Source organism: Dendropsophus ebraccatus, chromosome 10 (assembly GCF_027789765.1).
Source record: "Dendropsophus ebraccatus isolate aDenEbr1 chromosome 10, aDenEbr1.pat, whole genome shotgun sequence".
Taxonomy (NCBI): domain Eukaryota; kingdom Metazoa; phylum Chordata; class Amphibia; order Anura; family Hylidae; genus Dendropsophus; species Dendropsophus ebraccatus.
This window is the reverse complement of record NC_091463.1, coordinates 75,237,963-75,251,619: the sequence shown is the minus strand read 5'-3', so window position 1 is coordinate 75,251,619 and position 13,657 is coordinate 75,237,963.

The following is a 13,657-nucleotide window of genomic DNA, read 5'->3' as shown; positions in this document are numbered from 1 at the left end:
ATTATTCTGTGTACATATACCCTTGGAGTTGAGACCAGCAAAAAATTGAGTTTGACCATGAAAATGGAGTTGAGACCAGTACAAACAATTCTGAGCCCCCGTCCCTGTTCCTTTGCGCCAGCCTTCCGCATTGCAAATTTTTTTTTTTTTAAACCTGGCGTAGAGACCAATAAAATACTGTGACCGTTACTACCACAACGGAACTAGGCTAAGCCTAGTGCACATTGTACATATTTGCAGTTTTACATATGCCTGCCAGCGATACATGAGAAACCTGGCACAGAGACAATTAAAACACTGTGACCGTTGCTATCACACCATAACTAGGCCAAAGCCTGGCGCACACTGGATATATCTAAAGTTTTACATATGCCTGCCGGTGAGACGTGAAGGGTGTTTTTTTTATTTTTGTATAATTTGGCTCTACGCCAGGTTTAACACTGCGACCATTGCTATAACACCAGAACTAGGCCAAGCCTGGAGAACACTAGATACATCTGAAGTTTTATGTATGCCTGCCGGCGATACGTGAGAGGTGTTTTTTTATTTTATAAAACCTGGTGCAGAGGTAAATTAAACACTGCAACAGTTTCTATCACACCGGTACTAGGCCAAACCTGGCGCACACTAGATATATCTTAAGTTTTCTATATGCCAGCCTGCAATACGTGAGTTTTTTTTTTTTTTTTTACAGATGCATTGCGCAATAAACTTTTCTGTGACAATTCACCTGTTTGACCTGCTAGTCTGTCTAACTAGCTGAAATGCTTCTAGTCTATGCACTGTATATGCAGAGGTAAATGCTATGATGTGCTGTGTAGTAGCCCTAACAAGGGCCTTTGGGGTCTTTCCCACCTACAATCTGATAAACACGCACTGTTCCTAATACAATTTCTCTATCCATTATGGCCGATAATCGTCCCGTGTAATAGAAGGCTTATACATTTGAAATATTTCCCAGTTTACATAAAGCATCAATTTAGACCTTTCTATGTTCACAATACAACCCCTTAAATGACCACTATAAGGTAAGAATGGCACTGCCTGCACCAGAATCATGACGGGAGATGCGTGGCTGCCAGGATTGGGTCACAGGTGAGTTTAATTTTTTAGTTTTTATACAGTGGTCGCCACATACGGTGGGGATGCGGCCGTTTTTAGCTCCCCTGCGGTATGCGGCGACAATACCCGGCGTATAAGATGACCCCTGACTTATAGATTTTTCGGGGGTTACAAAGTCGTCTTATACTCCGGAAAATACAGTATTTATATGTATGTATGTTTTGCGTAAAGAATTGATTTAAACAATACAAATAGATGTAACCTGCTGATTACTACATCTAAAAATGAAATAAAGACATTTTTTTTTTAAAGTATGGTGAGTTTTGCACATTTTCTATTACAAAGACGGTGCATATTTTCCGTTTATCTGTGTGCAGAGCACCTTCGAATATTAGTTCTGAGTGTGTTGACTTAAATATACTGTAAATTAGAATTTCTGAAATTAGTCACAGTATGTTATACCTGTCATTGCTGAGAGACATTACAGTACAAAGACATAACTTAAATAATCAGACTTAACAATAGAAGTTACAAAAAAGACAATGAACTAAGCATCGAATGAGGGCAAAGAAGGCGCCAGGGGAGACTTTACACAATGCAATCGGAAAATCTTGCAGGTTATGAGTTTAAAAAGCCAAGAACAAAAGATCACTCACCTGGTTGAAAACAGGTCAACTTGTATTAAAACCTTATAAAGCCAGCAATCAAGTTCCATGAAGATTAAAATGTTACAGTGATGTCTAATAATTCCCATTAGGGAAAGTGGAAAGAAAATATGGAGCATTTATTAAATATCTTACATCTTTACATCTTACAATTTTAGAGACGAGACAAGTTTGACTTCAAGAAATCAAGAGACTATTGGACAAACAATTCAGAGTCTAACCATTTTTGCGGGCTGGGGATAGTTAGGGTGGTCATAATTACAACTGAGTTGGAACAAGGCCTTATAGATAAAAGTAGTAAGTAAGGCCTTTCACACGTCTCGATATAGAGATCGGAAAGAGATCGATGTTCTCTTGCATTGCCTCTATACTACACGATTAATTTGGCAGTTGTTCGTGCAGCTATTTCAATGCATTGTTGTTGGCCGCCCATTACTTGTTCAGGCAGAGATATGTGCGGACAATAACAATTAGTCATTTCCACAAAAAATATTATTGTTTTTTTTTTGTTTAGTTTTTTTGGTCAGTTTGGTCAGTTTGAAACTGACAGGGGTTTTCCCAAAGTGAGTGCGCATCTGATGGTGCAAAATAGAAACTGCAATTTTTCCACATCCGCCATTTTAGTGCCATCGGTGTTGTGCCCCGCTGGTACCACCTGAGAGGCGCTTTTCTTGAGATACAAAATTTTTACTGTTTTCTATCATTCTACAACTTTCTTATTATTTTACTACTTTTTACAAAACTGATTAATAAAAAAAAAAAGCCACAGACATAAAGTATACCAACGCACAATATGACATAAAACACCAACAACCAACAGCGTTATAGGGAAATATACAATCTTTATTATTGCATAGAATAAGAATTAGTTCAAATACATACATGGCTACATATCCCAAAAACCTGGGTCTGTAAAACACAATGAAAAAGTTTTAGACAGAACTTGATCATGCGGATGGAAGAGTTAAGAGCTGACGAACACAATACTGGAGATAAATTTAATAGTAAATGAAGGTCATGGCTAGACTTCCAGTCCTCACCTGGACTAGCCGAACGGGTGGCGGGATCGGCTGCCTTGACTGGGTAATCTGCAATTTCCAAATAGAGGGAGAGTCGCTGTAGCAACTTTCTGAGAGTAGGCATTCCTTATTCATCCCCTAACCCCCCCCCCCCCCCCCTCCTTTCTGTGCCTTTCCTTCTTTGTCTGTTTTTGTCTGGGTGTGTATTTTTGTTATGTGTATATTCCTTCCTCTCTTTATGAGATTTATTAATTAGATAGACCAGGCGATGTGGGATAAATAGACCTGAACACCTTATATCTTTCCCTGCATTGCTCTATGTGATTTCGGTCACTTTAATGTAAAGGGATAATCACTTGTAATGGAGCGGGTCTAAGGGCCCTATTGTACGGGGGTAATTATCATTCAAAAAAATGTTAGAACGTTCAGATTTGAACGATAATTGTTACGTGTAATAGCAGGCAACGATTAAATGACCAACGAGAAATTGTTGATCGTTTAATAGGATCTGGACCTATTTTTATTGTTTGATTGTCCGCGAATCGTTTGCACATTGTTTGGTGGAATAAGAAGTCATAGCTTAAACGTACGCAATAGCGACGACTAAGTGACTACAAGAACGATCATAAATAACGATCATCGTTTGGTGTAATTGGGTGAACGGTTTCAGGTTGTTTGCTGTAGTGGTCGTTTAAGATCGTTTATCGTTAGTTATCAAAAAATCGCTTGGTGTAATAGTACCCTAAGGGCCCTATTCTACCGGGCAATTATCGTTCAGATTATCGTTAAATTGTTGGAATCTAAACGATAATCGTTCGGTTGAAATGCAGTCAACGATTAACGACCGAACGAGAAATTGTTGATCGCTTTATAAGACCTGGACCTATTTTTATCGTTGCTCGTTCGCCAAACGTTCGCAAATCGTTCGCATTGAATAAGACATTGTTCGGTCGTTTACAATAGATACGAACGCAATAGCGATTAAATAGCAAAGAAAAAAACTATCGCAATTACGATCATAAGTAACGATTATTGTTCCATGGAAATGAGTGAACGTTTTCAGGTCTTTTGCAATAGCGGTCGTTTGAGATCGTTAATCGTTAACGATTATGCAAACGTTAATCATCCGGTGGAATAGGGCCCTAAGACTTGTTACCTTAGTTTTGTATAAGCAATATTCTTCTTGTTATTCCTGGACTTTGCCTTTTACAGTTCCTTATGTGTGAAGACACACTATTGGTTGGTTTATATGTGTTTCCTTTTTGTATTTTCTGTTTCATATGGAAAAATCTTCCATAAAAATATTTTGAACCATAAAAAAGTTTCAGACAGGACATAAAAGACTCCACATGTAACTAAATAACCTATATACCATATACAATCACTATGCAGTATTCCCCCGAATAGCCAGACAAGCAGGACCTGCAAACAGAAATAAAGTGCAAAAATGGTAACAGTCCAGCAAATGCAATAAGGATATAAATTAGAGGGAAATAGCAAGGAGCACAGACAATGCATGAGAGCCAGCTACAACATCATGAAAATCCTACCACACCCAGCCTGCCAACAGACCTGGCTCTTTTATGTCCTGTCTGAAACTTTTTTATTGTGTTATACTGACCCAGTAGATGGTTTGAAGATGGTTTGTATTTTTCCCTATAACGCTGTTGGTTTTGGTACTTTTAGCAAAAACAAACAAACTATGAACGGATCTTCTCAAGGCTGCAACTTACAACTCATCTGCAGGACCCCACCGATAACGATAACCGGGGGTCCTGAGTGACATGGTATGAGTGAAGTGATGGTCGTATATTCTCACTACCACTACATTCAAGCTAGGGGTGTGACAAGGATGGCAGATAAGATAGCAGAGTACAGACCCCATCTATCCTAAAATAGTGTGTAAATTAGCCACAATCCAGTATACTACTGTGCCATATACAAAGGGGCACTCAAGACCCCTATTTTCATGATCAGTTGGGGTCACAGTGGCCAAAACCAAAACCTAATAATAATTTATTTATCCTATGAAAATTGTTGTCATGGAATATTGTGCAAAAAAAATAAATAAATAAATTCTGTTTTTGCATCAGCATATTCTGACTGCTACAGGGTAGCTAGGGTCCTAAAACATTCAGAGCCTGGGCCCTTACTTTTACTCAATAAAAAGTTAAACAAGTTCTTTTTATTGGTACCATATTGTTATACCTGTGTCTTTTTCAGCACTTTTCATTCTAATTTTTAAGTATGAAAACGGACTAGCCGTAAGAGTTCAGTTTTTTTTTAGAGTCCTATATGAAATGAAAGCTGAGGTCTGATTGGTTGCTTTTGTCAACAAAGACAGTCCTACTGCTATACCGTTTTCATACGTACAGTATATAATGCTGACCCCCAGAGCTGAGCAATATAACTGCAGACTGATTGTCACCTCTGTGGGTCAGCATTGCTGCAGGTCTGTAATATTCACCCCAAGACATATATAGGGTAAGTAATAGCCTGGCAGTGCCTATAAATATGGCTGGGGGTAGCTCTGTAATCCCCACATATAGCCATTGTCTCCTGGTAGTAATCCCCTCTCCCCCCTCATAGCTATTGTCTCCTGATAGTAACCCTCTCTCCCTTCACATATAGCCATGGTCTCCTGGTAGTAAGCCCCTCTCTCCCCTCACATATAGCCATTGTCTCCTGGTAGTAACTCCCCCCCCCTCCCCTCACATATAGCCATTGTCTCCTGGTAGTAACCCTCTCTCTCCCCTCACATATAGCCATTGTCTCCTGGTAGTAACTCCCCCCCCCCCTCCCCTCACATATAGCCATTGTCTCCTGGTAGTAACTCCCCCCCCCCTCCCCTCACATATAGCCATTGTCTCCTGGTAGTAACTCCCCCCCCCCCCCTCCCCTCACATATAGGCACTGTCTCCTGGTAGTAACCCTGCTATCCCTTCGCATATAGACATTGGGGAGATTTATCAACATGGTGTAAAGTAAAAGTGGCTCAGTTGCCCCTAGCAACCAATCAGATTCCACCTTTCATTTTCCTAAGAGTCTGTGAGGAATGAAAATTGGAATCTGAACCAGTTTCACTTTACACCAAGTTTGATACATCTACCCCATTTTCTCATGGTAGTAAGCCCCTCTCTCCCCTCACAAATATTGATTGTCTCCAGGTAGTAAGCCTCTCTCTCTCTGCCGCAGAAAGGTGATTTATATTAAAAAAAAAAAAGGGGGGGGGGGGGCTGATACTACTATATGTGGGGCTGATACCTGATACTATATGGTGACTGCAGGGGACGGGGGGCTGATGCTGCAGAGAGGGGATTGATATTTAAAAAAGGGCATTGATACTACTATATGGGGGCTGCAGGGGGAATAGGGGACTGATACTATATGTTGTGTGGAGCGGCAATGGGGGGATGCTATATGCATGGGGAGAGTTAAAACCATATGTGGGAGCTGCACAGGGTAGAAGGGCAGCACAGTATGAGAGCACAGTGGACCTAACTACTATATGTGCTGGAGCACTCTGGCAGATTCTGGTAAGAAGATTCATGACCAGGAGAAGACTTTAAGATTGCCTAAGCTGGATGGAGAGAAAAAGGAAAAGTGAACAACTCTGATCAGAGAAAATGCCCCCTATGAGTCACTGGACGTAACTGCACTCTCTTTAAGGGGCTGTAGTGATAGTGGTAATGGTGTGACAGTATTATTTAGATATGTAGTGATACTATTGGTCCATCTGTAGCTGCCCCCCATTCTTGTTTGCTGTTTTTAACATTAATATATGGCTGTACAGTCAGGGTACACGTCCAAAATAATAGTCTATCCCAGCACTTCAAAGTCAAAATAAAGAAGGAATAGTGCCTAAAACGTAACTTTTATTATGTCAGGTTAAGATACACCCATATCTAGTGTGCCCATCACCAAAGCTACTATTATTTACAACAATGTTGGATCATCGCACATCCGGAATGCGTAAGAGCCAACAAGGAAGATTATTAATATATATAGGTACTGAGGCAATGCAGCCCCACGTCAGTATCCAAAAACGTTGTGATCTCCCTACGCGTTTCTGCCACTGGTTATTGTGGCGTCATCAGGGGAGTGAAATCAGCAAACACGCCACTACGGTGGATACGTATGCTAATGAGTACCAATGTGGATATCAATCTCAGTACAGTACTACCCAAATCACAATTGTTCTGCACATTTATATGTGTATGTATGCTCGTTATAACCGGGTTAACTGCAATGCATGATAGGGCTAAACAGTGTGTAAAACAGCTCTTGCCGCCACGCGGCTACTCACTGGCCCTTGTTATTGCCAAGCGTAGGGGAAAAGCATAGGAGACATGTATACTCCCACGATCAGTATTCCAATTGTGCTGAATCGCTGCATTGGCAGCGCTAACAGCGTGGATTATTCCCCCCGCAAGGACTCCGGATACAAAAATCAGGTCTGCGTCTGCAGTGGCAGATCACGGTGCAGACCTGATTTTTGTATCCAGAGTCCTTGCGGGGGGAATAATCCACGCTGTTAGCGCTGCCAATGCAGCGATTCAGCACAATTGGAATACTGATCGTGGGAGTATACATGTCTCCTATGCATTTTTCCTACGCTTGGCAATAACAAGGGCTAGTGAGTAGCCGCGTGGCGGCAAGAGCTGCACTACACACTGTTTAGCCCTATCATGCATTGCAGTTAACCTGGTTATAACGAGCATACATACACATATAAATGTGCAGAACAATTGTGATCTGGGTAGTACTGTACTGAGATTGATATCCACATTGGTACTCATTAGCATACGTATCCACCGTAGTGGCGTGTTTGCTGATTTCACTCCCCTGATGATGGAATTCTCAGCTTCACAATGGGCATTGCACAGCAATGTGAGAAAATATTATTTTACTGAAAGAGTAGTAGATATTGGAATGATCTTCAAGCAGACTTCCTTGGATAAATATATACCTATCCCAAGGCCTCATTCACACGTTCAGTAATTTTTCTGGACTGCAAAACCTCCTGCTATTTTCACTCCTTGGTCCGTATAAATTCCTCCGTATTTGCATCCGTATTGCATCCGTTTCCATAAAATGTGAATAGTACTTCTTTGCATAGATTTGATCCGTTTTTTGTAAAAGTCACGGATATGACATCCGTGATGTCCGTGAAAAATACGGATCCCATAGACGCGTGTTATCCATACCGCAATCACAATCCGCACTAGGACATGTCCTTTTTTTCACGGAACGGATTGCAGATCAAAATTAAAACGGATTGTGTGAATAGCCCAATATAAATAAATGTGCTCCAAGTGGAACCGTGATTAAGGATCCGTAATTACAGACAACTTTACTGAACGTGTGAATAAGGCCTAAGAGAAAAACAATTAGATGGAGCAGGGGGGCTTGTTCTACCCACTACCAACAGAATCTTACATTTTTTATTTGACTACAGTTTAACTAAACTAGCAATAATGTATCTGACAATAAGCCCGGTGATTGTTTTAAAGTGAACCATCAGAATTCTTATATATAACTCAGTATCAGTACAGGATAATAATAGGGTAAATGTAGGCTTTTAAGGGTTGTTTCTAAGGCCGCATCAAAAACGACACAAACTCCCTATTTAATTCCTTTTTTGACTTTCTACATAACATCACATCACACATTTTTAACCCCCTCCGGTCGCTGCACAGTAAATTAACGTCACTGCAGCCTATGTCTGAGGCTGCAGCGACGTTACTTTACGATCGAGGATAACACAGGCACAGAAGCTGTGCCTGTGTCATCCGCAGCGGGTCCCGGCTGTCAGTGATCTGTCGAAACTGTCAGCACCGGAGCTCTGCACTCCAGTGCTGACAGTTAACCCTATAGATACTGCGGTCGGCACAACCGCAGCATCTATAGGGCTACAGACAGAGAATTCTTCTTCTAAATAGAGGGAGAATTCTCTGTCTGGTAGCCATCGGGTAATCGCAGAGCCCTGATAATAGCCTCAGGCATCCGGTTTCCTGGCTACGGATCACAGCGGAGAAGAAAGGGAGGGGAGGCCGGAACAGGGCCTCTTTGCGGCGTGCGGCTGTGAGCTCTGCCCCCTTCCCTCTCTCCCCTGCCACTGTTACAGGCCTCTAACAGTGGCAGGGGACAGATGATATGGGGGAGAACAAGAAACTTCAGCTTATGGAATCATGATTTCATAAGCTGAAGTCCTAAAACGGCCAGGGCATTGAGGCATGAAAGCCCATTGGTCGTGAAGGGGTTAAATAAAGTTCAGATTTATAGGAGCATGAGTGTCTATTAAATTGTTAGAAAATGTGAACTAATGTGAAGAGCTTTGTATGCCAGTTTTCTTTTATAGAATTGTTTAATTGTTATATATCACATTAAATAAAATCACACTTAAAGGAGTATTCCCGTCTTGTGTTTGCAGCCTCCAATTTGCTCATTTAGTGGGCGGACAGCCGGACACATTCTGCTGATTCGCTGAATGTGAAAAGGCAGGTGTTCTGCAGTATTTCTATACCCCTACTATGGGTGACTGAGTGTCATATGCCATGCGCCAAGATTATCACATGCAGTTGGGACAGATTGAATAATTCACCCCAAGGCCTCCATTGTCACGTCAGGGGAAGCGTGAGCCCTGATCTCACCCACAACCCTTTGTCCTTGCCTGCTTGCCTATCTTACTTTTGGCCACAACTACACAACAGTCCCTACACTGCTATCTAGGTCAGAAACAAGTACGTATATGCCACAAATCAGAATACAAAGCCAAAGGCAGAACACTAGCCAGGGGTTAAAGCCAAGGGATACAATGCAGTACAAAATCAGAAGCAAGGGGTAAACAGTGAACAAGCCGAAGTCAGAAACAGATCCCATAACAAAGTACCAAATCAAGAGATAAGCCGACGTCAGGGAAACAAAGCCAACGCTCAGAAATCCAATATGCAACACAGAGAGAGCACAAGCCAAGAACTTGTTAAAGGATGTCATATTTAGTATATTTAGTGAAGCCATTACAGAATGGCGCTGACCTTTCAAACGATGTTTGCATACCTTATAGCTTACGGAAGTAAACACTAGTGCTTACTGGTCATGTGATTCTCTTCCCTTATCCTATTCTGACATGGAGCCAATGCAAATTTAGCAGGTTCGTCAATAAGAACTGGCCAATGTTTGCCTTTTATGCCGACCCAAGCTTTTCCTAATGTTTGTACTGAAACCAAGTTTGTTATGAAAGAACAACCTGATATAAATCTGTATTGTTCCTTAAAGGGACTCTGTCACCTCCAAAACATTCACTAAACTCCTCCCCCACTCCCCTCTTCATAGAACAAACAGGACGCGTCTGATTGAGATTTCCTGATTCTGAGCAGTGGATGACAGAAAGTATAGGAGGGGGGACCTGGGAAAAGTCTTTTTAAGTGCAGATAATGGCATATTTGCCTAATAAACCCAATTACAAAGTTTCTTAAAATCACCTGGACTATTGATTTCTGCAAAAAAAAAAAAATCACGACAGTGACTCTTTTAAAGGGAACCTGTCACCCCCCGTGCCGGGGTGACAGGCTCCCGACCCCCCGTTAGAACCCCCTATACTTACCTCATCCCGCCGGGTCCCGCTTCTGGATTCGGTCGGGTCCCGGAGATCTCAGCCGCTGCAGCCCGGCGCGCGCGCTGACAGATGAGTCCAACGCTCATAGAGAATGACGGAGCGCTGGACTCTCCTGTCATTCTCTATGGGTGTTGGACTCATCTCTCAGCGCGCGCGCCGGGCTGCAGCGGCTGAGATCTCCGGGACCCGACCGAATCCAGAAGCGGGACCCGGCGGGATGAGGTAAGTATAGGGGTCTCTAACGGGGGGTCGGGAGCCTGTCACCCCGGTACGGGGGGTGACAGGTTCCCTTTAAGTTATCAGAAAATTATACATGAGTAGAGTATACAACGCTCATTCTATATCTGCAATTTTTATTTTTATGTTCTTGCATTCCTTTGTTATAAGCCACAAATGAAGGAGTATAAGTATTCCTCTCCATTTTATTCTTGAGCTGGACCGTCCTCTCTATGCATCATTATCTCCAGTTTGTAAACTTACCACCGTGAAAGACAAAGGAGTAGAAAGCTACAAGTTACAGATTTGGAATCAGCATCCTTTATCCTACTTACAGATTACTTCACTTTAGGGATTTGAGGAGGGTGGGTTGGAGGTGACAGAGTCCCTTTAAGCAGTAGGATCAGCAACATACATTAACCCTTTAATTAGCAATGTACAGTATGTACCCGGTAATATTACCATTTATGTGTGTAATTGGTCTTGTGAAAAAACAACCCCCCAATCCAGCGATGTCATCAGATAAATAAAGATTATGGTTGAAATGTGGAGATGAAATAAAGAACATGAAAAATGATTTGTCCTTCAGTCTAAAATAGGCAACATCCTTATGGGGTTAAGTATTTAAAGGCATATTTGAACTTGAAGCCATTGAATTGTGATCTTAAACTTATCACCTTTCAGAAAATCAGTGAAATAATACCTGGGAAAATTGTGCCTATGTGGCATTGTGCATGTGTCATTGTCTTGTATTATGGAATATTTCTTCCCCACAGGTGACAGCCAAATCATGTATCAAAAATTACACGTAAGATGAAGTGATACTAAGTGGGCGGGGAGGAGTATACACATTGGTGTGTATATATAGTGGGTTACCACAAGCCAGCACCATAGAAGACATGAAGAACCCCAAGGTCACCACCTTCTTTCTTTTGCTCCTCGGCATTTACCAGAATAATGCCGCCAATACAGTAAGTTCTTCTCCACATGTCAGGGTTGTATCTATTACTTTGTATTGATCATCTCAAAACTTATTTTTTTACTCATGAACTATAGAAAAAAAATGCTTTCAAGGGGCTTTCTGAGTGAAGTCAGCTGTGTAGTAATAACCATGGATGGTGATGTTAATATAAGTAAATATACTTTCTAATGAATAGAATGTGTTAATGACTCTCTACTAATAAACTCTCAGTACTGTTCAGATGATAGAACTGTATAACAGTCACTGTAAAGGTTACCAAATTAAGGAACATTTAACCCCTTAAGGACTGGGCCTAAAATGGCCTTAAGGGCCGAGGCAAATTTTATGAATATGACCTGTGTCACTGTATTCATTAATAACTTGGGAATGCTTTTACCTATCTGGCTGATTCTGAGAGTGTTTTCTCGTGACATATGGTTCTTTACATTTCTGGTAAATTGGAGTCGATATTTATAATGAATTTTTATGAAAAAAAAATAACGTGAAAAATTTTGAAAAATTGCATTTTTCCAACTTTGAAACTTTTCTGCTTATACAGAAAATGGTTATGCCACATAAATTATATATTAAATAGCATAAGCAACATGTCTACTTTATGTTGGCAGCATTTATTAAACTATCTTTCATTTTTTTTTAGACAATAAAAAGCTTAAAACATTAGCAGCAATTTTCCAAATTTTCAGTAAAATTTCAAAATCAGATTTTTTTAGGGATCTGTTCAAGTTTAGGCTAGGTTCACACTACTAAAAGCTTCCGGCCGTAGTGCGCTCCGTGAATATGTGGCCGGAAACTTACGTAGTTAGCGTACAATGCAAAATATACGATCCCGGCTGCACAGTTCACACTTCGTACGAATGTACGCCCGGATCGTATACGGCGCCGTAAGAAATGAACCAGACCATTGTTTCCGGCCGGAAGGCTGTAACTTACGCCTGTAGCGTATCGCGCGGATCCGTAAGTAGTGGTGATTTCTTCATTTTTCCACTCTTCTATGCCGATCCAAAAGGTTCTGTGGGGTGTCCGGGGCTAGGCGAAGATTTCCAAGTAAAAGACCGCTGTCAGATCGCTTCGTAGGGGGCTCGGGAAGCGTAAGTAGACTACGGGCGTACGTTCGCAATGCGTACGCATCCGGCCGCACATCGAATATTCACACGCCCGTAGTTTCAGCCGCACATGTACGGCGCCGTAAGAAATGCGTACGGATTCGTATGCAGTGTGAACATAGCCTCAGGCTATGTTCACACTACGTATAAATCCGTACGCATTTCGTACGGCGCCGTACATGTACGGCTAAAACAACGGGCGTGCGAATATTCGATGTGCGGGCGGATGCGTACGCAGTGTGTACGCAATGCGTACGCATTGCGAACGTACGCCCATAGTCTACTTACGCTTCCTGAGCCCCCTACGAAGCGATCTGACAGCGGTCTTTTACTTGGAAATCTTCGCCTAGCCCCGGACACCCTACAGAACCTTTTGGATCGGCATAGAAGAGTGGAAAAATGAAGAAATCACCACTTCGTACGGAGCCGCGGGATACGCTACGGGCGTAAGTTTCAAGCCTTCCGGCTGGAAACGGTGGTCTTGTTCATTTCTTACGGCGCCGTATACGATCCCGGCGTACATTCGCACAAAGTGTGAACTGTGCGGCCGGGATCGTATACTTTGCATTGTACGCTAACTTCGTAAGTTTCCAGCCGCATATTCACGGAGCGCACTACGGCCGGAAGCTTACGTAGTGTGAACATAGCCTAAAGGTCGGTTCAGACGTTGTAACTGTGCGGCTGTATTTTTTATGCGGCTGTAAATGTGCGGGTGAAACTCCGGCCGTGGGAAAAAATAGACATGTGGCTCAAAACATACGGTCATTTACTTGGAAATCTGGTTCAACTAAAAATAAGAAATAAAATGTTAAGAAAGTGATGCAAACACCTCTGGATGCATCTGGGAAAGCAGGGAACACAGTTTACATGAATTGCTATTACCGGGGTTTGCGATCCTCTGCACTATAGCCGATGTCTCTCATGGTTAATATATTGAATTAATAAAACACATTTTCTTTCTAATAAAGTCCCTTTTATTGTTCAATAATTAA